The sequence below is a fragment of the Lactuca serriola genome, chromosome 8 (genome assembly GCF_051521515.1).
Source record: "Lactuca serriola cultivar US96UC23 chromosome 8, Lser_US96UC23_V15, whole genome shotgun sequence".
In the NCBI taxonomy this organism is placed as follows: domain Eukaryota; kingdom Viridiplantae; phylum Streptophyta; class Magnoliopsida; order Asterales; family Asteraceae; genus Lactuca; species Lactuca serriola.
In genome coordinates, this window is record NC_136415.1 from 229,631,314 (window position 1) to 229,654,001 (window position 22,688).

Below are 22,688 nucleotides of genomic sequence, written 5' to 3' on the forward strand. Positions count from 1 at the left end.
TCACCTTGGGGAGCACCGGTCTTGTTCATGAAAAAGAAAGACAGATCATTCCACATGTGCATAGACTATCGAGAACTGAACAAACTCACTATCAAGAACCGATACCCCTACACCGAATTGATGATCTGTTCAACTAACTCCAAGGAACGATGTACTTCTTCGAAAATTGATCTGAGGTCGGAATAACATCAACTCAGAGTTGCGGCAGAATATACTCTCTAGACAACTTAAGACTCATAAGGTTAACTACACCACACACAAACTTGATTTTGGGGAAATAGTGTTTGTCTTAAAAATCTTGAGACACTACCTTTATGGCACAAAGTGCATAATCTCCACTGACCATAAGAGTCTCTAACACATTCTCAATAAAAAATCTCCATGTGAGGCCACAGTGATAGGTGGAACTGCTAAATGACTATGAATGCGCAATTCGTTATTGTCCAGGCAAGGCCAACGTAGTAGCATATACCCTAATTCGAAAAGAATACTCGGGCCATTCGAGATCCTTGCTAGAATCGGCCTGGTGGCTTACAAACTTCGACTACCACAAGAACTCAGTAACATACACCCCACCTTCCACATGTCCAACCTGAAGAAGTGTCTATCCGACGAGACTCTTGTAATCTCACTCGATGAAATCGAGGTAAACGAGAGTCTACACTTCGTAGAAGAACCTGTGGAAATCATGGACAAGGAGGACGAAACAAAGCCTCATACCCATAGTGAAGGTCCATTGGAACGCCAAATGAGGGCCTGAGTTCAACTGGGAATGAGAAGATCAAATGAAATAGAAGTACCCATATCTTTTCCCTAGTTCATGAGTACCCACTCAAGAACTAATTCCGGGACCGAATTCCCTCTAACGGGGGGATAATGTGACAACTGGCAGTTCTGGGTCAGCAAAAGTCAAACAAGTCAACGGGCTAGGACATAAATCGTGATTTATACCTTGCTTTTAGGGTTCTTGGCTTAGGACCCAAAACATTGTGATTTCGGTTGGTACTTGGACCGAAATCACCATGTGGTCTCGGTTGGTACATGGAACGAAATCACCTTGTGAACTCGGTGGTACCTGGACCAAAATCACCTGGTGATCTCGGAGGTACTAGACCGAAATCACCATGTGATTTCGGTGGCTTTATGTGGTTATCGATTGAAAAGAAAGAGAAAAAGAGTTGACTTCGTGACAAGAGGGTTTCATCCTTTCCAACACAAAATATTAGCCAACATGTATCAAGGCTTTTATCCAACAAATAAAAATGCAAACATCACCACACCCTCTCTCTTTATCTTTGGCTAATAACTCCCCAAACCCTCACCATCTTCAAACTTCTTCAATTTTTCTCTCAAGAAACAAGTGCAAACATCGAAGGATAAATTCTTCAAGTTATTTCTTAGGATTTTTGGATAAGACCATTTTCGAGGAGTTCTTCAACCACCTTCAAAGTGATCTAAGCTTGAAAATCTTCACCATCGCCTCTTTATACAACCACAACCATACTCAAGGTGAGTTCATACCCCCATGTTTTCGAGTTTTTCATGTTTTAGGGGGGGGGGGGGGGGGAGGGGGGTATAAAGTATAATTTGCATGAAATATGGTTATCACTAGTTCTTAGAACATTTATTTGTGGTAAGTTAGTTTTGAGATGTAAAATTAAGAAAAACTAAACATAAACTATGTTATATATTCATATGGAAAAGTTATAATTACAAAACTAGAAAGACTAGGATTTTCGTTGGACAAAATATGGCAGTTCTAGCAAAAATAGTTATAACCTAGTTATTATACCATTTTTGTGGGATAAAACCCAAATTATGTTGTTTGGTCATGTATTTTGAAACTAGACAAAATATCAAGGAGTTAGTTTTACAAAAGAAAACTAAAAAAAAATCTATCTTTTTATGTAAAAATAGATTTTTAAACAAAAGTGGTCATAACAACTTTAAGACATCATTTTTTGGGTTTTAACTAAAAAATAAGAAAAAAGTGTATGGTTTAAGTACATATAAAGTTATTTGAGTTAAAAACCTCAAGAGGGGTAAAAATAAGTTTTAGAAAGTTATATTTTTCTAATTACCGGTAAATATCGTTAAAAAGGGGCAAAAGCTAGAACCGGACATTTCATACCAATTTCTCATACTTGTGTTAGATGTAAAATTTTATGATATAATCTTTTAAAAACATCTAGACAAGATAACTATTACGTATTTATATAAATGCTTATATAAATAGACTAAACAAACAATCATAATAAACTATAATTAGTATAGTTTGAGAGTCACAAACACTACTTTATCATTTCGGACGAAACATATAATTATTTTTAAACTATGTAACCACTATGGAATGGTAATACTTTCATTTACAAGAAAAATAGTTTTCATTACACTATACGTAAATCTGTTGATACAAGTTTGTGAGATCAATATCTTCACTATACCTACCAGAATACTCACCAAAGTCCTGAATTATAACCAGAATCTCGGTAAGAGAGCGTGACACTTGTGTATAGATCTATACAAGACTGACAACCCCGCACCTAAGATGTTAGCTAAAGTTAGACTTGCAGGTCTAGGGTGACAAATGTTTAACATCCCGGCGCCTGAAGAACGTCGTAGCAGGCCACTAGTCGCTAGCACGGTTATAATTACTCACATGGGGTATTAACAATACATTTGGTCTACGAGGTTAACATACGTTCAGTTAGTTTTATATAAAGTTAAAACTTCATAATACTATTTTCCAGTACAACACTACTTACATTCTTAGTCTTTGGATTTAAGACTTACAACTAATTTTTTAAAGAAAATATTGGATTTTCTGAAAGTACACTCTATCATTTTTACAAGGAAAAGTTACAAATTCTTCTCATACAAAAATATTTTGAACTCACCAACATAATTGTTGACACTTTTTCAAAACCACTTGTATTCTCAGGGAATTAGTAGACAGGTAACCAAAAAGGTTTTGAGGATGGGGCGTCGTAACGTCACGTCATTTACTTTTGTCATATGTATTTGGTATTAAGAAAACAATGATTTGGATACAATGTAAACTTATTAATTATCAATATGATGGTTGTATGGCGTTGATGAATATTATTCATTTGTTATGATACTATACATGAAGTCATCCACCCCCAGATGTTTCTGCCGTTCTGGTTTGGGCGTGTGACAATACCAAAACCCTATTTCCGTGGTTTGAGCCCTGTTTAAGCTCCTTAACTTCCCAAACCCATTCCATTCTCAGCGTCCACTCCTCTAACACCCTCCCTTGAAAACCCTAACCCTAGTTTGAGGCTTTTGAGCAAAATAAGTTGTGCTTGAGTGCTTTGGAGTGTTCTTGGTGTATCTTTAAGAAGAAGGAACTCTCTAGAGAAGTGTTGGTTGCATTGAAGCTTGTAGATACCGAATTTGTTCACCTTGATCTTTCTTTTACAGGTAAAAAGTTTGAATTTGATGATGCATTTGATAGATCTAGCTAGTCTTGGGCGCTATAAGCTTTTGGTCCCTTTAGTGCATAAAGTTGAGATCTTGAAAGTTTGTGACTTTGTTATAGATAAAGTTGGAAAGTTTATCCATCTAAACACCATATTGATTCAGATCTAAATGCTTGAGACTTGGACTTTATGGATTAAGTTGGCAAAGATGCACTTTTGGTGCCTTTGAGACTTAAAGACTAGATCTTGGTTGGTTGGACCATTAGAATGGATAAAGTTTGAAACTTTATCCATTATAGAGTTATTAGGAACCATAAAAATGTAATCTTGGACCTTAGTTTCCTTCCATGCATGAGCTAGGATGTCTTAAAGAGTTAAGAAGTTAGGATTTTTAGTATTGAGCACTGAATGACCATGCAAAACCATTAAGTTGGAAACTTTATGGTTGAGGAAATCATTTGAGGACTAGATCTGGAATTTGGACCAAAGAGATTAAGGGATTAAGCTCTTAATAGAAGGAAATGATGGCTGCATGTACGTTGGGTGTATGCTGTGGTACACAGGGTGTACAAGGTCAACACCTCGTTTCTGGTCAAGGCTTGTATACGCTAAGCGTACAAGCTAAGTACACTGGGTGTACTCAGCTGCGTTGACAAGGTTGACTTTTTGACTTTTCGACATTGACATGTCTTTGACCAAGTTTGACCTAGGGGTATTTTGGGTATATTGATTATAAGTTAAGTTTGGTCATTTTCCAATGAATAGGTGACCGGTAGAGCTGATATTCGGAGTAATGCCTGTTCAATGATCTTTTAGATGGAGAGGTAGTCTCCTCACTAGATCCATAGGTCGAAGGCACCAATGGAAACCCGTTACTTTGTTATGTATAATTCTAGTTGTCTCTATGATACTTTCATTACAGACCAGGATCTGGCCCCTGACCCTTGTATGTAAGATGGGATTTGGCCCTTAGGATTGCAAGAAAAGACTACGATTTCTACCATGACAGGAAATGATTGTAAGACTATGATTTGGACAATAGCATTCATTTTATTATGTGTGGTATGTGGTATTTCGGGGAACTCACTAGGCTTTGTGTTTATGGTTTCAGGTACTTCTGGTACGAAAAGGAATGGCGCGGCGTCACTGCACCGCATCCACCAGAGTTTTCCGCATTAGCAATTGTCAATATTTACTCTGATGTTTAAATAATATATTCACTTTGATCGGTTTTGGAACAACTCATTTGTATGGTTTATTGTTTTAAAAATGAAAATTTTACTATGAATTTTTGGGATGTTACAAGTTGGTATAAGAGCCTTGGTTTGAGGGATTCAGGTACATTCTCGGGTATTTTTGAACTTACAATGAGGAATTTGTAATCTTTTGAATGAAAATAAGTTTATAAAAATATTTTTGTAGAGAAAACAAACTTTTGAAAAAAAATATAAAGAAAAAATGGGTGTGATACGTGTAATCAGCCGAGCTCAAGTAAGTGATTCCCAAAATACCCATACATGTTGTTATGATATACGTTATGAGAATTGCATGCTAGATTCGGGCTAAGGATATGCTTAGGATTTCATGTTAGGAGAGATTCCTTTATATGCCTGATTTTTTGAGCTTTTGGAATTGCATGCTAGTATGGATTTCAGATGATTGGATGGATTGGCTTGATATGTGACGCCTCATAGCCTAGGAGGATCAAATACTATGATATAATTGGAATCTATATTGGTAGAAGTAATTTCTAAGTGTATTGTAGCACCTGGTTCCTGGTACGTATTCCTTCTAATTAATATTTCTTAAGTTATGCATTTTTTCCTTGGACTCGGCGAGTTGAAGGACCAACTCACCGAGTAGGAGCGGGATGAGACGCGGGGTCTAAGCTTTGGACTCGGCGAGTCGGTTCCCGGACTCGACGAGTAGGCCCTGTTTGGGAAAAAACCCTAACCTGGGTGTTTGCACCCTATTTAAACACTCTAACTCGGCCTCCCTTATCCCTAACACTTCCTGGAGAGTTGTAGAGCGAAACCCTAGCCCCCTTTTTGTCCTTGTGAGTGATTTTGGCCTTGTGAAGGAAGTTTGAAGCTTAAGAGAGGAAGAAGGTGGTGGAAGAGTGCAAGGAGCGGAAGTAGATCCGACATCTACCCTGCAAGAGGCTTCCATTCAGGTAGAAAAGTTCCTACCTTGATCACTAGTTCATTAGATTCCCTTTTTGTCCCAAATTAGTGGTTCTCAAGCCCTAGAACCTCAAACTTCATGTGTTTTTGCTCTATGTTCTGAAAGGACTTCAGAATTGGACCTTATGGACATCTTAGGAGTGTAAAGGCCTTGTGGTTGTAGTTATTGAGGTCCCTATTGAGTGCATGACCTCTTAAAGAGCTTGGATTTGTCTTTTTGAGCTTATAGGGCCATTCATGCACGTGAAGTTTGCAACTTTATGTGATAAGCATGCCCTAGGAGCATAGATCTATGGTTTAGAAGCGTTGCATGTCTCAGATTTGGTCTGTATGGAAAATGGGTCGAAGGGACTCAGCGAGTCCCAAAGAGGAACTCGACGAGTTCTATGAAGATGGTCTTAGACTCGGCGAGTTGGATGAACAACTTGACGAGTCCTATGAAGATTGCCTGGAACTAGATGAGTTGTTCTTCAAACTCGGCGAGTCGTATGAACTGTTACTGAGTAAGAAGGGTTTAAGTGTTGGAGGTGCAACCCTTCGTATCTGCACGCAGAATTAGCAATCTAGCATGTAGCAATAGTCCTAGAAACCCAAATCCTCAAAAAGGATGCTCTGGTGAGGATTTGGAAGCGAGTAGGAGATCTGCTCGTGGGGACTCGGCGAGTTGTTCTTGGACTTGGCAAGTCGGGTCGTGAGTCGGATTCAATCGTCCCAAGTAGTGAGTTAAGGGTGACTCAGTGAGTGGGAAGAGGGACTTGTCGAGTAGGACCGGGTTAGTGGGAGAAGGACTCAGCGAGTCTGTGCCATGACTCGGCGAGTCCGGTCAACTAGAAGTTGACTTTAACTAAGGAGTTGACCTTGGACCAGGGTTGGGTCAGACATTTGACCTAAGGGTAATTATGAGAGGCTAACCTATGTTTATGATTCATAGCCGGGGGATTACTGGTTCAGCAGTCAGGCGCTTAGCAAGCAGACTCTCACGGCTACTTTTCGAGGTGAGTTACCTTCTAGTAGCGGTGGGTCTACGGCCACAATGCCGGCCCACCAGTAGGAGTTGTATGATTAGATGGTTGTCTCTGTGATATCCATCTAGGTTTGCTACTACCTGCGATATGTTTATGTGCTAGTATGACATGATATTATATGCTAGTGACAGTAGGGGAGATAGTCCCCATATTACCGGTCGATAGGGCCGAAGGGGCAGTCATGCCCATCCATGCTAGATAGATTATATGAGATGTGATATGTGGTAGTAGTAGGGGGTGAAATAGTCCCCAGTATCCGGTTGAGAGGACCGAAGGGGAGACCAACACCCAAATATGCTAGTCGGTATCCGGTCGAGAGGACCGAAGGGGAGGCCAGCACCCAGACAAGTTAGTCAGAATCCGGCCGAGAGGATGGAAAGGGTAGGTCGGGCACCCAGATATGCCTGACAGTATATGTATGTTATGTGGTACTCACTAAGCTTCGTGCTTACGGTTTTCCGCTGTTGTTTCAGGTACCTCTTCAGCCAAGGGGAAGGAGCTGGCGCGGTAGTGGCATATCACACACACGCCCTTGTTTTCCGCACTATGAGACATTCTGGGATTTTTACTCTGACATTATTATGTTCTACGTTTTGGTTTACTGACACGAGACATGTTTTTATTAAATGATATGGTCGAATGATATTTGTTACAAACGTGTTGCAAATCACTTAATTAAAAATGAAATTTTTGGCCTGTATTTTTGGGACGTTACATGTATGCTTTAAAAATTGTATACGATTAGGATTATATAGCCCTAGAATGGATTTTGCCTTATTTCTTATTCCTTGTCTGGTTGTGGTCCTAGGGTAGAGTCTTTTATTCAACAGTCTATTTGATCTTGTATTGTGTATACTTTTCATGCATAACGCAATCGAAAGTGAGAGTAGAAGTTCCTAGCATGGTAGTAGCAGGTGAGCTTGAGATGTCCTTTGATTGATTTTATGGCTTGGAGTCTTACTATACGAATGCTTCTTGATTTGTGCTTTGTGGGACTCTTGATGGTGTGAGTTAAATATTGAAAGAATATGTTAAGTCACATGCTGAATAGGTTAAATAATCTTGAGTGATTGATTTGGCCCTATCGTGCAACTCTTGTCTAAGTCTAACCGTTTTAGGGTTGAGACTTTTACTCGAAGGATTATATAAAATTTGTTGCATGTGATTATATTCATGAAGTAGTTAATTGACATTATTGGGAGTTTTTCAGCAGCTAATAGCAAGGTGAGGTCGAGAACCTTGGAGAGCCTAGGAAGTTCATTAGTGGGTTCGAATGCACTGTTTAGCGAGTACTTGGGATACCAATTTGAGAAGGTGACCAAGCGGATTTAGGATAATTCTTGAGTATGGATAGGTGTGGAAGGTAGTGTTGGGCCTATATTACTAAAAGCATAGGATCCATAATCGTATCGAGGAGAGTCATGAAGAATCTAGGAAGCCTATGGGTTGAGGTTTCTTGGGTATGTTTTGGTCAATTGTATGACTACTTTCAAAATGCCAATGCGCACGCATGGAGGAGGTTCAGGTTTTGGTTCAGACTCAGGTACAGGTACTAAGCCGATTGATGAGCAAATGCGGGAGTTCATCTTATCGGAGATTACCGACGGTATTTTGGAGCAGACTCTTGTGATCTTCAGAACGGTCAAGGAGGGGATTATAGAGATTTTGGATGAGTGTATGGGCACGTTCCACATTAAGATTATGAGTATTGTGGGAGCTCACACTCTTTCCTTCCGTGAGTCCCGTACTTGTGGAGCTCCTGAGTTCTTTGGGGAGAAGGACCCCATTGCTAGTAGAGGTGGTTAACAAGTATGGTAAATGCTTCTCGGATGAGTTTCTACCCCAAGGGGTTGAAAGTCAGATTTGCCTCATGTCTTATGAAAGACAAAGCTCGAGGTTAGTGGGAAGAGGTAGACTTCGCTTTAAGAGTCGAGACCATTGAGACAATGACTTGGGATGAGTTTGTGACCCGGTTTAGGGTAGAGTTTACACCAACTATTGAGGTGCAATAGTTGGCTAGGGAGTTTCAGGACCTTCTCCAGACGACAGAGACTGGCGAAGATCACTGCCATGTTTTGGGAGAGGGCTCTTTTGGTTCCACAGTATGCCACAGATGAGGAGGTGAAAAAGACAAGGTACCATGATATTTTGTGAGATGATATCTAGGAGTTTTTGACCTCTTCAGCTTGTCGGACTTTAGAGGACATGATTGTCAGAGCCCGAGATCCGTGTTTAGGGGATATTTGGGAAATCTAGTTTTGGATTTTGATAAGGGAGGCATTGGCCATCATCAGAACAAGCTTAAGGTGACAAAATATCAGCAATCGATTTGGTCTTTGGTGTTATCAATAAGAATTCAAGGAATCCGCGAGGTGGGCATGCCGGGGTTGAAGGCAGGATATGTAGGGGTTCTTCCTAGTTTTAAGGAAATAAGGAATTGGTTTGATCATGGGTGTAAGATCAGTAGTTGTCAAGTTCATGAGATTATTGGAACTCGAGCCAATGAAGATCAGTCACAATTGATAGGTGTAAATGATTGTTCAGAACACAAGTTCCGGATGAGTAACTGCCAAATTCATGTCTTCAGGAATGCAAGTGTGGTACTCGCATCAGGAGCTTTTAGGAAAGATCTCGTGGAAGCTGATGGCTATCAGTTGATTGTTGTCATGCTTTAAACTAATTGCTACTGCTAGTAGGGCAAGAGCAGTAGTAAGGCATCACTTCAGAGTGTTGGTGATGAACTAAATGCATCGGTTTGATCAAATGTTGGGATAGTCAAGAGGATGTAAATGGACCTTGTTAGAGATGTTCTGAGGGCATTGATTTTTCAGAAAGTAGGTAGTTGGGTTGATGATCCTTTCCGTTCTGATCGAGGCTTACAGTTCTTTGTCACGAGCTGAAGTGGCTTAAGGATTTGGAGTTGTATCATGGGAAGTACTTGGGATTATTGAGCTCATTGAGATTTTAGGAAGCAGTCATATGGTATTAGAATGCATGGATCGCTAAGATTGGCAAGTAATGGAATGCTAGTCTATGTAAGTTTAGGTTGTTGACAGTTTGAATTGTAAGGTTGTGAGATGGACTGGCAATCCATCAATTTTTGTGGATTAGAAGAGCGCAGTCGAATCCAAGTGGGGGATAATCGTTTGGTCTAAGGGTTGTACAAGAATGGATATTCAGGTTGCATTGCGCATCACTAGTGATGCATGGTGGGTATGTGATCAGGAACAAGTTAAGGGTTGTGTTAGGGCCTCCTTGCATATTATTGTCTGATTAAGGCTATGGGGTTCGAAACATAACCCAAACACCTAGTTGACGTGTAGTCGGATGCGGGTTCGACTTATGATGATTATGGTTGGTATGGTAGATGAACAGTGTTTGTTTAACTTGGATCGTTCGAGACTTCCTGTTTAAGTTGGTCCAAATATATTTTTTCAAACTACCAAACATTTACACTAGACATCCTGTAGCAAAAATGTCATAAATTACCTCTAGAAAACTCGTTTTTCAATGGAATTTAAACATTCAAGGCTTTGCAAGCATAATCATTCCATATTTCTTATTGAAGTTGGTACAAAAATATTTTTCAAACCATCGAATATTTTTTCTATACTGGGCATCTTGTGGAAAAACATCATAACTTTCTCTACAAACTTCAAAAGGTTTGCTGTTTTTTAGTAGAAACTACACATAAAGAGCTCCAAGCATATAACATACATAATTTTTTGACTTCTGGATCATTCCAGATATCACAATAAAGTTGGTCCAAAAATATTGTTTCATACCACCAATTTTTTTTTGTACACTAGACATCCTGTGGCAAAAACGTCAGAACTACCTCTACAAAACTCGAAAACGTTTGTCATTTTCATTGGAAGCTACACATTTAGAGTTTTGCAAAAATATAAAATACACATTTTTTTGACTTATGGATTGTTCCATATTTCTCATTGAAGTTGGTCAATTTTTTTTCATACCGCCCATTTTTTTTAATTTTTAATTTTTTTTGGTATACTCAACATCCTATAATAAAAACATTATTATTCCCTCTACAAACTCCAAAATATTTGTTGTTTTTCAGTAGAAATTGCATATCCAAATGTTTCCATGCACATAACATACACGTATTTATTTATTTATTTATTTTTTACTTCTAGATCGTTCAGACTTCACGTTGAAGTTGGTCTAAAAATATTTTTTTTAGATCTCCAACTCTTTTTTTTTTACTATGGACATCGTGTGGGAAAAACTTCATAACTCTATCTACTAAACTCTAAAATACTTACCTTTTTTATTGGAAACTAAACATGCAAAGCTTTCTATATATATATATATATATATATATATATATATATATATATATATATATATATATATATATATATATATATATATATATATATATATATATATATTTCCATGGTCAATTTTATTTTCACACAACCTAAAAATCTTTTGTATATTAAACATCTTGTGGCAAAACATCATTATTCCCTATACAAAATGATTTTTGGATTGTTCCTATTCTTGTTGAAATTGGTCCAAAAATATATATTTTTAAACAAAACCTCAACTATTAGAGGACTTAAAATATTAAGTTAATTGATAAATAACTTATTGACATCAAATAATATTAATATCAAATAATTCAGTACATGCATAGATGATCTTCAAAGACTTAAGACACCAAAAGCTTGGTTAAATTCCGTTGTAATCTATCCACCATATAGTCCATGGAAAAAACGTCATAACTTCTACATAATTCCAAATGACGTGCCATTTTTTTCAATAGAAACTACACATCCAAAGCTTTTCAAGCATATACAAACACAAATTTTGGACTTTTGATTCATTCCGTACTTCTTGTTGAAGTTGGTCCAAAAACAAGATTTTTTATTTCTTTATCATCATCTCTTGTGACCTATAGATATACGATCTCTCATCACCTTCTTTGTCAAACTTTCAGTCTTTATCTTCTTTGTAACCTTTTAACAGCAGCAAAAAACAAAATGATATGCTCAAAATTATATGGATCATAACAAAAATAAATATTCTTTTCTTAACGATAAAAATAATGCAATATTAAACTAAAGATCACCAACTAAGATTAATATAACAAGGACTCAAATGATTAACAAAATGATTTTGATCTCTTTTATACACAAAAAAAATGTAATACGCATAGAAGATCAAAAATTGTCAGTAAAAGGTCAAATACAACTTGTAACGACGACCAATAGAAAAATCTCTCACAATTAAACACCACATTAGAAAACAAAGACATCGTAAAAGTCTTTATTTCCAAATTGAGCTTAATATAACACGCCACATGAATAAATTCAAAAGATTTAATTCAAATAGAGAATAATTTCTGATCAAAACAAATATTAACAAAAGAAAATCTTAAAATAAAATAAACTAATAAAAATAAATCTTTAAATTATATTTGAAAATTCCCGCACCTCATTTATTTCGTTATATGATCCAATAACTATTGTTGTATAATTATTAAAAATGATTTTTTATATTCAAACTGTCGCATATAACAAGAATATAATATTTATAATAATCAAATAATTATGAAATAAGTCGCTGCCAAATCTACATAAGATATGCAACGTAATTTATGCAAGAATTAGGGGAGGGGGTCAAAGTCAAAAGTCAATCCCACGACATTAGTTTTAGCATCATAATAGAAAGAGTATTAAATCGAAACCCTAAAGTGTACACATCACCTCTCTTCGTTACAATGGACCCTATGATAAATATAAACTGAAATATAAAATTGATAAAATAAGTAAGATGATACCTAAATTTCAATCTTAACCTTCATTATTTTTAGATTTTTACCATTATATAAAAAAGATGCATAACCTAAGGTCGATTATGTTGACTTCAATTTTATATTCTAAACAGAAAATTTATAATCTAAAATTATAATTTTTTCAGTTTTTATTTTTTATATTGAGTTTATTCTATAAAGGGCTATTTGTTTTTTTCTCGTTTTAAAGATTATTTAAAAAAAAAGATACATAATTGCTACTCATTCATTGTTATTTAGCTATAAATTATATCACTTTTTATAGAACATGTTACTAAAATGTAAATTGAGTTTATTCCATAAAAAAAGACCTTATATTTTTCATTTTTTTATTTCATTTTAGACCTAAAACATGCTTTTTTTTATTTTTTTAATTTATTATTATTATTTTTTGTTTATTTTTTTATTTTTTTATTTTTAATTCAAAATAATCTCAACTTTAACCTATTCCTTATTACTTCATTAATGGAACCGGTTACCAATACATAACTATATACCCACCTAACTCATGTGCTTACTAAGTATCAGTCACATAAAAAAATGATTCTAAAATCCTAGATCATGTTTATGCTTCTTTTTGTACACCATATTGGATTCTCTAAAACAAATTCTTCTTCAAACACCAGGAGCATAAACTTACTAAGGAATATTGAAAATGAAATTCTATCATTATAGGGATGAAGATCTTTTATTTACCTCGTGTCACAATGCTGTTTTTATAAGATTGAATCAGACTTCGAAGATTGTCACAATGTTATTTTCATAAGGTCTGATGGTAAGTTTATTTTAACAATGTACTCGGACATTTTTGTAAGTAACATGTTATTTTTTTCATACTTTTTAAGCCCATTTTGTCTAAAGTATTTATCAACGGTTTACAAAGTGGTTAGATAAATTTATTTTCATGTTTTCATTTTTCATCAAAGTTTTACAATGAGTACTAAATTTAACTAGGGTTACCATGAGGCCTAAATGACTACCAAGTGCATTATTAGCACCGGAAGACATATCATGGAGATTGGTTATTCCATATGCTTGAATTGAGATGATTAGGTGAAGATGTTTTAAGTTATGATTAGACATTCCAATAACTACTAAAGATCCCCCCTAGTTCATGTAAAATTAATGTCTGAGATCCTCCACCATACATTGCAAAATAGATGCACTTTCATGTTAGAGGTTACAAAGGTAAATAATAGCTAATGTCTATGATCGTCCATTTATAAAGTGTTGAATAAATTTAAAACTTATTGTAAAATGCTGATAAATATTTGAAACAAAATGGGCTTAAACGTAAAAAATAACAACTTACTTGTAAAATTGTCTGAGTACACTATTAAAATAAACTTACCATCAGACCTTGTGAAAAATAACATTGTGACTGTCTTTGAAAACTGAATCAATCTTGTGAAAAGAACCTTGGGACATGAGGTGAATAGAGGAGCTTCATCCCTACAGTAGTAGAATTCCATTTTAACATTCCTTAGTAAGTTTATGTTCCCAATGCTTGAAGAAGAAGCCATTCCAAAGAACTCAACATGGTGTACAAAAAAGAAGCACAAACATGACCTATGGTTTTAAAATTGATTATTCTTTTAGGTGATCGATGCTTAGGACACATGCAAGTTAAGGGATATAGGGTTATCGATTGGTAAACAACTCCATTAATGAAATAACATTGAATAAACTAAAGTTAGGTTTATTTTGGAAAAACGTTTAGGTCTAAAACGAAAAAAATTGCAAATTGTAGGGTCTTCTATGGAATAACCCAATTTACCAATTGGTAGCCAGTTCCATGGTTGAACTAAAAAGGGTTGATTTTTTTTTTCTTTTTTTTTTTTTTTTTTTTTTTTTTTTTTTTACAAAATGGTTTTAGATTTAAAACAGAGAAAATCAAAATATAGGGTCTTTTAAGGAGTAAACTATATATTGGGTTTATTTGAGATCTTTTAAAAGTTTATTATATTATATTGTATTGAATTTATTTAATTTTTGTCTAGCATAGCGCCCTTACTCTAATGCTCTATATATTTTGGTGGAATATACAAAACCCTAGCCGATATTTTTATATAATTCAATATTTTATCGAGCTAGTTTCTTCCGACAACCCTACCCTCCCGCCGATCTCCTCATTTTCAGACCTCCTTTCTTAGTGAGAACCGTTACCTACGATCGATCATACTAGCTTCCCACGTTGTTGTCTACTGCCATTTCTTGCCATCGCAGCTCTTACACGTCAGATTCTATCCTCGATCTCACATGTTGTCTCTCTTGATCTCCATGCCCCACTGCTTCATTTGTAGTCATTGGATTAGTCTAGTACCTAGGTGTAACGCCCGTGTTTCTAGGCTAGACATTAATGTTGATGTAGTAGTCTAGGTTAACCTTTGTAACTCGTTTTGAAAGAATAAAAATATATTATTTGAGTATTATGTGTTTTATGCTTAATTGTGTGAGTTAACTGAATTAAAGATAAAAATAAGCGTTAAAATAAAATATTAGATAAGACTTATATCCACGAAGGAAGTTGTAGTGGTCGTGACAAGGATTCCAGATATTTAAAGAATGCCGAAATCCGAGTTATAACGAAGAAGTTATGACCTATCGAAGTTTCGCGACAGAACCGGTATGACACTACGTGACGTAAATAGTGAATTTACGATAGAACGATATTTAGCCTCAGTGATCTAAACGAAAGTCGCTGAATACGTTAAATCAAGAGCGTGCATAAAAAGAACGTCTAAATCTGACTTTGTATGAGGAAGTTATGATTTTTCTATGTTTCGACTTATTAGTATGCAGCCCAAAGTTCGAATATGAGATGGAGTGATTCCTAACCGAAATAATCTAAACAAGAATCGAAAATCTCGCCGATAACAGTCCAACGGTAAAAAGACAGATGAAAACGGACGTCGGATGAAGGAGTTATGAATTTCTAACGGAGTTTCCTGTCCCGGCCTACTAAAAATAATATAATAAAAATAAAGTCAAAATTAGCCGACGGAGTATAAATGAAATTTGTAGAGCATAATCTCACATACGCGTCGAAATAAAGAACGTCGAAAATGGAGCTTGTATGCGATAGATATGAATTTCTGAAGTCCGGGGCACGAACTTCAACCCCTGTGTCAGAGCTCACGACGTGAACAGAGAGTTCACGACGTGAACAGGTGATGGACGCCTTCCAGAGCAAGTGGCCCGATGACGAACGCAATGACCTATGCAGGATCGAATTCACGACGTGAATTCAGGATTTTAGCCCTATAAATAGAAATCGAAGGGCAGCCGATTTAGGTTGCTACTTCACCATTATCTCACTCACTATACCCTCTCTAAGCCACCCAAAGCCAGTCCCGAACCCCCGGTATCATCCCCACACCGAAGCTAGTCCCGAAGCTCCGAAGATCCTGAGAAGAAAAGAGTTTTAAGCCGAAGCTCTACCCGCGAGAAGCCCGGTTTTTGGAAGATATCCCGGTTTCATCGAAGAATACTACTTGAAGAGCCGTCGTGCTGTCTGATAATCGTCTTATCAAGTGATTGCATAGTCTCTTTCATAAACACAATTTTAATACAAGTATTGTTTGAATGTATTAAGTACACGTTTTGAGAGAGTGTATAATCCCTTTCTTCTAACACATAGGCATGCAGTATCTTCTATAGAATACGTGCTATGTGTATGTATATATATATATATATATATATATTATCTGTGTATTTGGAGTAAGTATTGAATGAATATTTTATACAGGTTTTAAGTTGTATATGAATGTATAAGTATATTGTTATCTACTAAAATGTTGGGTAAAACATGGATATATAGTTGACGTGTGATAAAATGATGAGAGGCCTCGATGTTGTTGTTGATCTAGTCATCTAGCGGAGTATGGATGACGACCACAGACTCTTTCTAGACAGTCTAGTGGAACGCTGGTAGGTTCATTTCCTTTAGGTGGTGTGAACGATGTGTTCACCGGTGTACTCTATCCCCCTCATGGTTGCCTTTAGTACATTTATTGTTGAGGAAACCCCTTTGCAATAGTGTCCATCCTGATGAAAAATCCTAGATTAGGTCCCTTGTAATAGTTGTTTTAAGGATGTAAAGTGTGGATAACGGGAATGGGTAATCGGGTTATTGTTGGTTGACGATCTTAATAAATTATTTATTGTGGGTTGAAAACCCTATATGATCACCAGTCTCCCAAGCCTGACCCACTCAGTTTCTTTGAATTACAGGTTGTGGCGTGAGAGCATAAGTTGGACAACTTGTGAAGATATTTTGTTTATAGACCAGTAGTTGTAAATAACTGTTGTAAGATCTTTATTGTACTGTTTATACTTTTAATCTGTATAGGAACATGACATCTTGAGTTTTGTTATATAATGAAAATACATTTCTTTAAGAAATGATTTGATAAACTTTATTTTATCATATTGTGTTTTGGGAGAAAATTCCGCAAATCTTTTAATCAAATGATTACTTTGAAATTATTTTAAAAGCATAAATTAAACCGGTCTTTTCTGGCCGTGAATTTGGGGATGTCACACTAGGCTACAATCCTTCTACACGTGATTAATTTATCGATCTTTGTTTTGACTTTTATTTTGTTAGTTTTTCTGTTTTCAGGTCCATGTCGTCTCATGCTGACTACTCAACCTCCTCGTCGACATCTCATAAATTTGGTTTATGTTTTTACAAATGGGCACCAACAATTTAGTTTCACACATATAGTTTATGGTTCTAAATATACGTTATGGAGTCACATATTTCTTGACGTTTGAAAGGGTGTAAAGGTTATTGGACACATCAAATGCAACTCCAAAACCTCTAGTGATGAAAATGAAGATTGGGAGTCTATAGAATCACGTATTAAATCATGGTTTTATTCCACTGTTGACCCGATTTTTTTGTAGATTATTTCTAGTGACAATTGCACAAAAAAAGATTTATGGGACAAGCTTGATGAATTTTTCTTGAACAAAAAAATGTCTATAATGCTTCAACTCCAAGACCAATTATGAAATACCAAGAAATATGCCTCCTCTATGTCAGAATTTTCTCATGCCCTTAAAAAGATTGCTAATGCTTTTATGGATGTTGACTCCACAATCAATGATATAGAACTCGTGATGCAAATATTACGCCCATTAGCATTACCCTATCATAGTATTCTGAACATGATTACCCATACAAAACCTTTCCCATCTTTTTGGGGATGTCACACTAGGCTACAATCCTTCTACACGTGATTAATTTATCGATCTTTGTTTTGACTTTTATTTTGTTAGTTTTTCTGTTTTCAGGTCCATGTCGTCTCATGCTGACTACTCAACCTCCTCGTCGACATCTCATAAATTTGGTTTATGTTTTTACAAATAGGCACTAACAATTTAGTTTCACACATATAGTTTATGGTTCTAAATATACGTTATGGAGTCACATATTTCTTGACGTTTGAAAGGGTGTAAAGGTTATTGGACACATCAAATGCAACTCCAAAACCTCTAGTGATGAAAATGAAGATTGGGAGTCTATAGAATCACGTATTAAATCATGGTTTTATTCCACTGTTGACCCGATTTTTTTTGTAGATTATTTCTAGTGACAATTGCACAAAAAAAGATTTATGGGACAAGCTTGATGAATTTTTCTTGAACTAAAAAATGTCTATAATGCTTCAACTCCAAGACCAATTATGAAATACCAAGAAATATGCCTCCTCTATGTCAGAATTTTCTCATGCCCTTAAAAAGATTGCTAATGCTTTTATGGATGTTGACTCCACAATCAATGATATAGAACTCGTGATGCAAATATTACGCCCATTAGCATTACCCTATCATAGTATTCTGAACATGATTACCCATACAAAACCTTTCCCATCTTTTTGGGGATGTCACACTAGGCTACAATCCTTCTACACGTGATTAATTTATCGATCTTTGTTTTGACTTTTATTTTGTTAGTTTTTCTGTTTTCAGGTCCATGTCGTCTCATGCTGACTACTCAACCTCCTCGTCGACATCTCATAAATTTGGTTTATGTTTTTACAAATGGGCACCAACAATTTAGTTTCACACATATAGTTTATGGTTCTAAATATACGTTATGGAGTCACATATTTCTTGACGTTTGAAAGGGTGTAAAGGTTATTGGACACATCAAATGCAACTCCAAAACCTCTAGTGATGAAAATGAAGATTGGGAGTCTATAGAATCACGTATTAAATCATGGTTTTATTCCACTGTTGACCCGATTTTTTTTGTAGATTATTTCTAGTGACAATTGCACAAAAAAAGATTTATGGGACAAGCTTGATGAATTTTTCTTGAACAAAAAAATGTCTAGAATGCTTCAACTCCAAGACCAATTATGAAATACCAAGAAATATGCCTCCTCTATGTCAGAATTTTCTCTGCCCTTAAAAAGATTGCTGATGCTTTTATGGACGTGGACTCCACAATCAATGATATAGAACTCGTGATGCAAATATTACGCCCATTAGCATCACCCTATCATAGTATTCTGAACATGATTACCCATACAAAACCTTTCCCATCTTTTTGGAATCCAAGAATATGCTGCAACTCCAAAAGTCAAGCAAAGAGAACTCTGATTCAACATCCAACTTCAGAAATTCCACACAATCCACTCTCTATTTTGTTGTCGCTCAAGTCAAAAAACAGAAAAATAAATGGAATAAAAGTCAAAATAATGATGGGGGGGGGGGTTTAATTTTAGCTTTGCTGCTCATACTAACACTTTTGTAGGTACACCATAAAATACATAAACACAATTTGTAGGGCTATTGGGATCTACTCTTACTACGCAATATTCAATTATACTATGCACCATTAAATGAGTCCTTATGGCAGCCACATTCCAGCTGCACCTACCTATGTGCAACAACAATTTTTTCCCAACTCTTCGTTTGGCCTATTGCATGCTCAAGGAGTGCTACATCAGCTTTATCCATACCCAATGCCTTTCCTCGGCCCAACAACTTATTCCAACCCTTCTGGTTCACTGACACATAAGCATGTTTCTTGGTAGCAGCCCAACACGATGCATACAAGGCCACCGGGCAAGCTTTTTCCTCTACAACAACACCAAAATTTCTTTGACATACCAACCCTATTTTTTTGCACCAATCTCGTCAAATCATGGATCTCAGTTCGGTGTTCCAAGCAATGCATGTTCAATTGCCTCATGATAACAACTACTATATGGATACCAATGCTAGCTCGTATATGTCCTTCAACATGGTAACAAGCTTTCCTTCACACCTTGTACATCTAAATCTATCATGGTTGATAGCGGTGCAATTATTCTGGTTAGTCACACAGGCCACACTAAATACATTTGAAAAACTAATTTGTTTAAACAATGTTCTAGTGTCATCTCACATGATTAAAAATCTTGTTTATGTGCTTAAATTTACTGTCGATAATTATATTTCTATTTCTTTTGACCCATTTGGTTTTTCCAGTTAAGGATCTTGACATAAACACTCTTCTTCAACGATGCGATAGTGTTGGCGATTTGTACCCACTCACATTTTCTGTTCCATCATCTCCTCCAACCCCGTCTCTTTTTGCGGTCTTTTCCAACATGGAATCGTCGACTAAAGCGCTTGGATTCTAGAAAACTGAAGGAAAATCGCAGTTTGAAATGCTTAATAACTCTCGAAAATTTTAGTGAACTCTTTACAAATATTTGGCAAATATTTATGTAACACCGTAAATTTCCAAACAAAATTTTCACTTTAAAATCATATAAATTTCATAACACATTTCACAAAATCTTATTTGTTTAATTTACAAAACACATCTCCATAATTGTTTGATTAATAATCCAGGATCCTCAAAACATAACTGACACACCCCAAAACCCAAGGCGGAAACATTTCCGGAGCGGACTCCACGTTGAGTATCAAATCCAATGTACATAGTAAGCAAAGTAAACAACCATTACATTACATATTAGAATTTACATTTGTTTTAAAGTAAAAAGTATTACAAGTGTGATACATATGTATATATATAGACAAAAGTAAGACGTGTCTTCTACGCACTCCGTCTTCGCCAAAAGGATCATCGGGTACTTGTCTAATACGGACCTGAGAATAAGTTATAATCGACTGGTTTTTTTCTTTTGGTGATTGAATGATCGAAACCTTGAAATCTCGATTTCGCATAATTGATTCTGGTTCGCAATTAGGAAGACAAACAAGATGTTCATTCGCATTCTGTTATGGGTTGGGATGTGTTCGCATCTGGAAATGTAAAGTCTTGCTGCATGAAATGCGAATAACAGAAAATTTTGTGGTTGGTGAGATCAATTTTGAGTTCGCATTTGGTTACAGAGATCACTTGGGTTCGCATATAAAATCAAATTCGCATCTGGGTTTCAAATATGAGTTCGCATTTTGTTCAATTTTGGAGTTAAAATGCGAAGTCATCTCATCCATGGTTTGCATCCGAAGGTGCAAAGAATTTGACTGGTTAATGAATTGGGGAAGAAAACACACAAGTTTCAAAATTAGTCCCTGAAATTTCAAAAACATGGCAAAATTGGTCCAACTTCACAAATGGGGTCATAAAATGACAAAAATGCAGAATTTTCATTTCGCATCCCTGCAGTCTTCGCAAAATGGCAAATTTTACCCATTTCCGCATTTGGGGCAAAAATTTTGAGAAATTGGAATATTTTCAAATCTGGTCCATGCAGTTTGTGCGAATTTACACATTTTACCCAGTTTCGCAAATGGGAGTGTGTTTCGCATATTTGGTTGTTTTTGGCGCAAAGGGTCACTGCAGAATTTTGAAATTGACAATTTCTACCCATTTTTGAGAAGTTTTGTCAAAGTCAATCTGTGAACGACAATAAAAATTGAATATTTTTTGGGTTTTCCGGATTGAAGCACAAAGTTTATGCCACATGTTAAGGGGGAGTTTTAACATGAAAAATTCCGAATAGAGCACGTTCTTTTTCCTTTGAGTTTTATAATCAAATTTCGATTATAAAAAGGGGGAGAAGTTTTATATGGAAATTCGAACTTGAATTTTTCATATTACGCGAATTCGAAGACCGAAGTGATCTTGAAGTTTTGATGCCACGAGATGATGCAATTGGAAGTTCGGAAGTGATGTATTCGAAATGGGTTTGGTTTATTGAAGATTTTTGGGGTGTGTTTTTATGCACAACTTTTGGGTGATTATTTGTAGTTTGGAATACTATTGATCATTCGTTGCTGCTCGGATTGTATGGTCTCACATCCCAGAGCCCAAAGTGAAGAGTCATGGAAGAATTGAAGATTGAAGTTCGTTTCGACATGTGTCACCTTTGAGGCTCGAACCGCGTAGTTCTTGATTTTGGAAGATTTGAAGTGGGTCATTCATTCCTAACTTTGAGGGGGAGAATGTTGGGGTGCAAAGTTATTCATTCATGACTTTGTAAATGTTTGACTTTTGTAAAACCCACTTGCATGTGGTGCTTTAGCCTTTAGACCCATTTGTTTGTTAGAGTGAGAGAGAGACATGTAAACACCTCTATATAAGGTGGGTTTGTCCACTTGTAGAGGTGTGCTTGAGAGATGTAAAAGTGAGTGTGTAAGTGTGTGTTATTTATGTTGTCTAGATCTAGATCCTTTTTGTGTAACACCATATACATTCAATATATGTCTTAAACACCCAAATCACCATGTTCAATATATCTCTTAAACACACAAAGACGTATATCCCAGAGGTGTCTGATCAAACCCATCGAGACTTAGATATATAAATATTCTGTGTTTATGATCTGACATCATGAGTCAGTGATGGAAGTGAAACTCAAACATCATAAACCTTAAGGAATTGATGGGGAACATCGTTCCAAATTTTAATGAAACTTTTGTTTCAATACCAAAATTTCGAAACTCCAAATCATATTCAATTCGCATGTGTGGTCTTGATCAAACATTCGCAACCCACGATGTTTGTTACCCAACAAGATCCAGTACAAATTTTTTTTATGAATATGATTTATGTGTGAGTTTTATTCGCAAATCCTAGTCATGATAAATATTTTCAAAAACCAACTTGTCACTGACTACACTGGTCATACAAGTAATTTCATTTATAATTTCTCACCTTATGTTAAGGCTGATATGTAATGAAATTTGAAACCAACCCAAAATATCTTTTAAAAGAAGCCCTTCGATACTTATGAAAAAG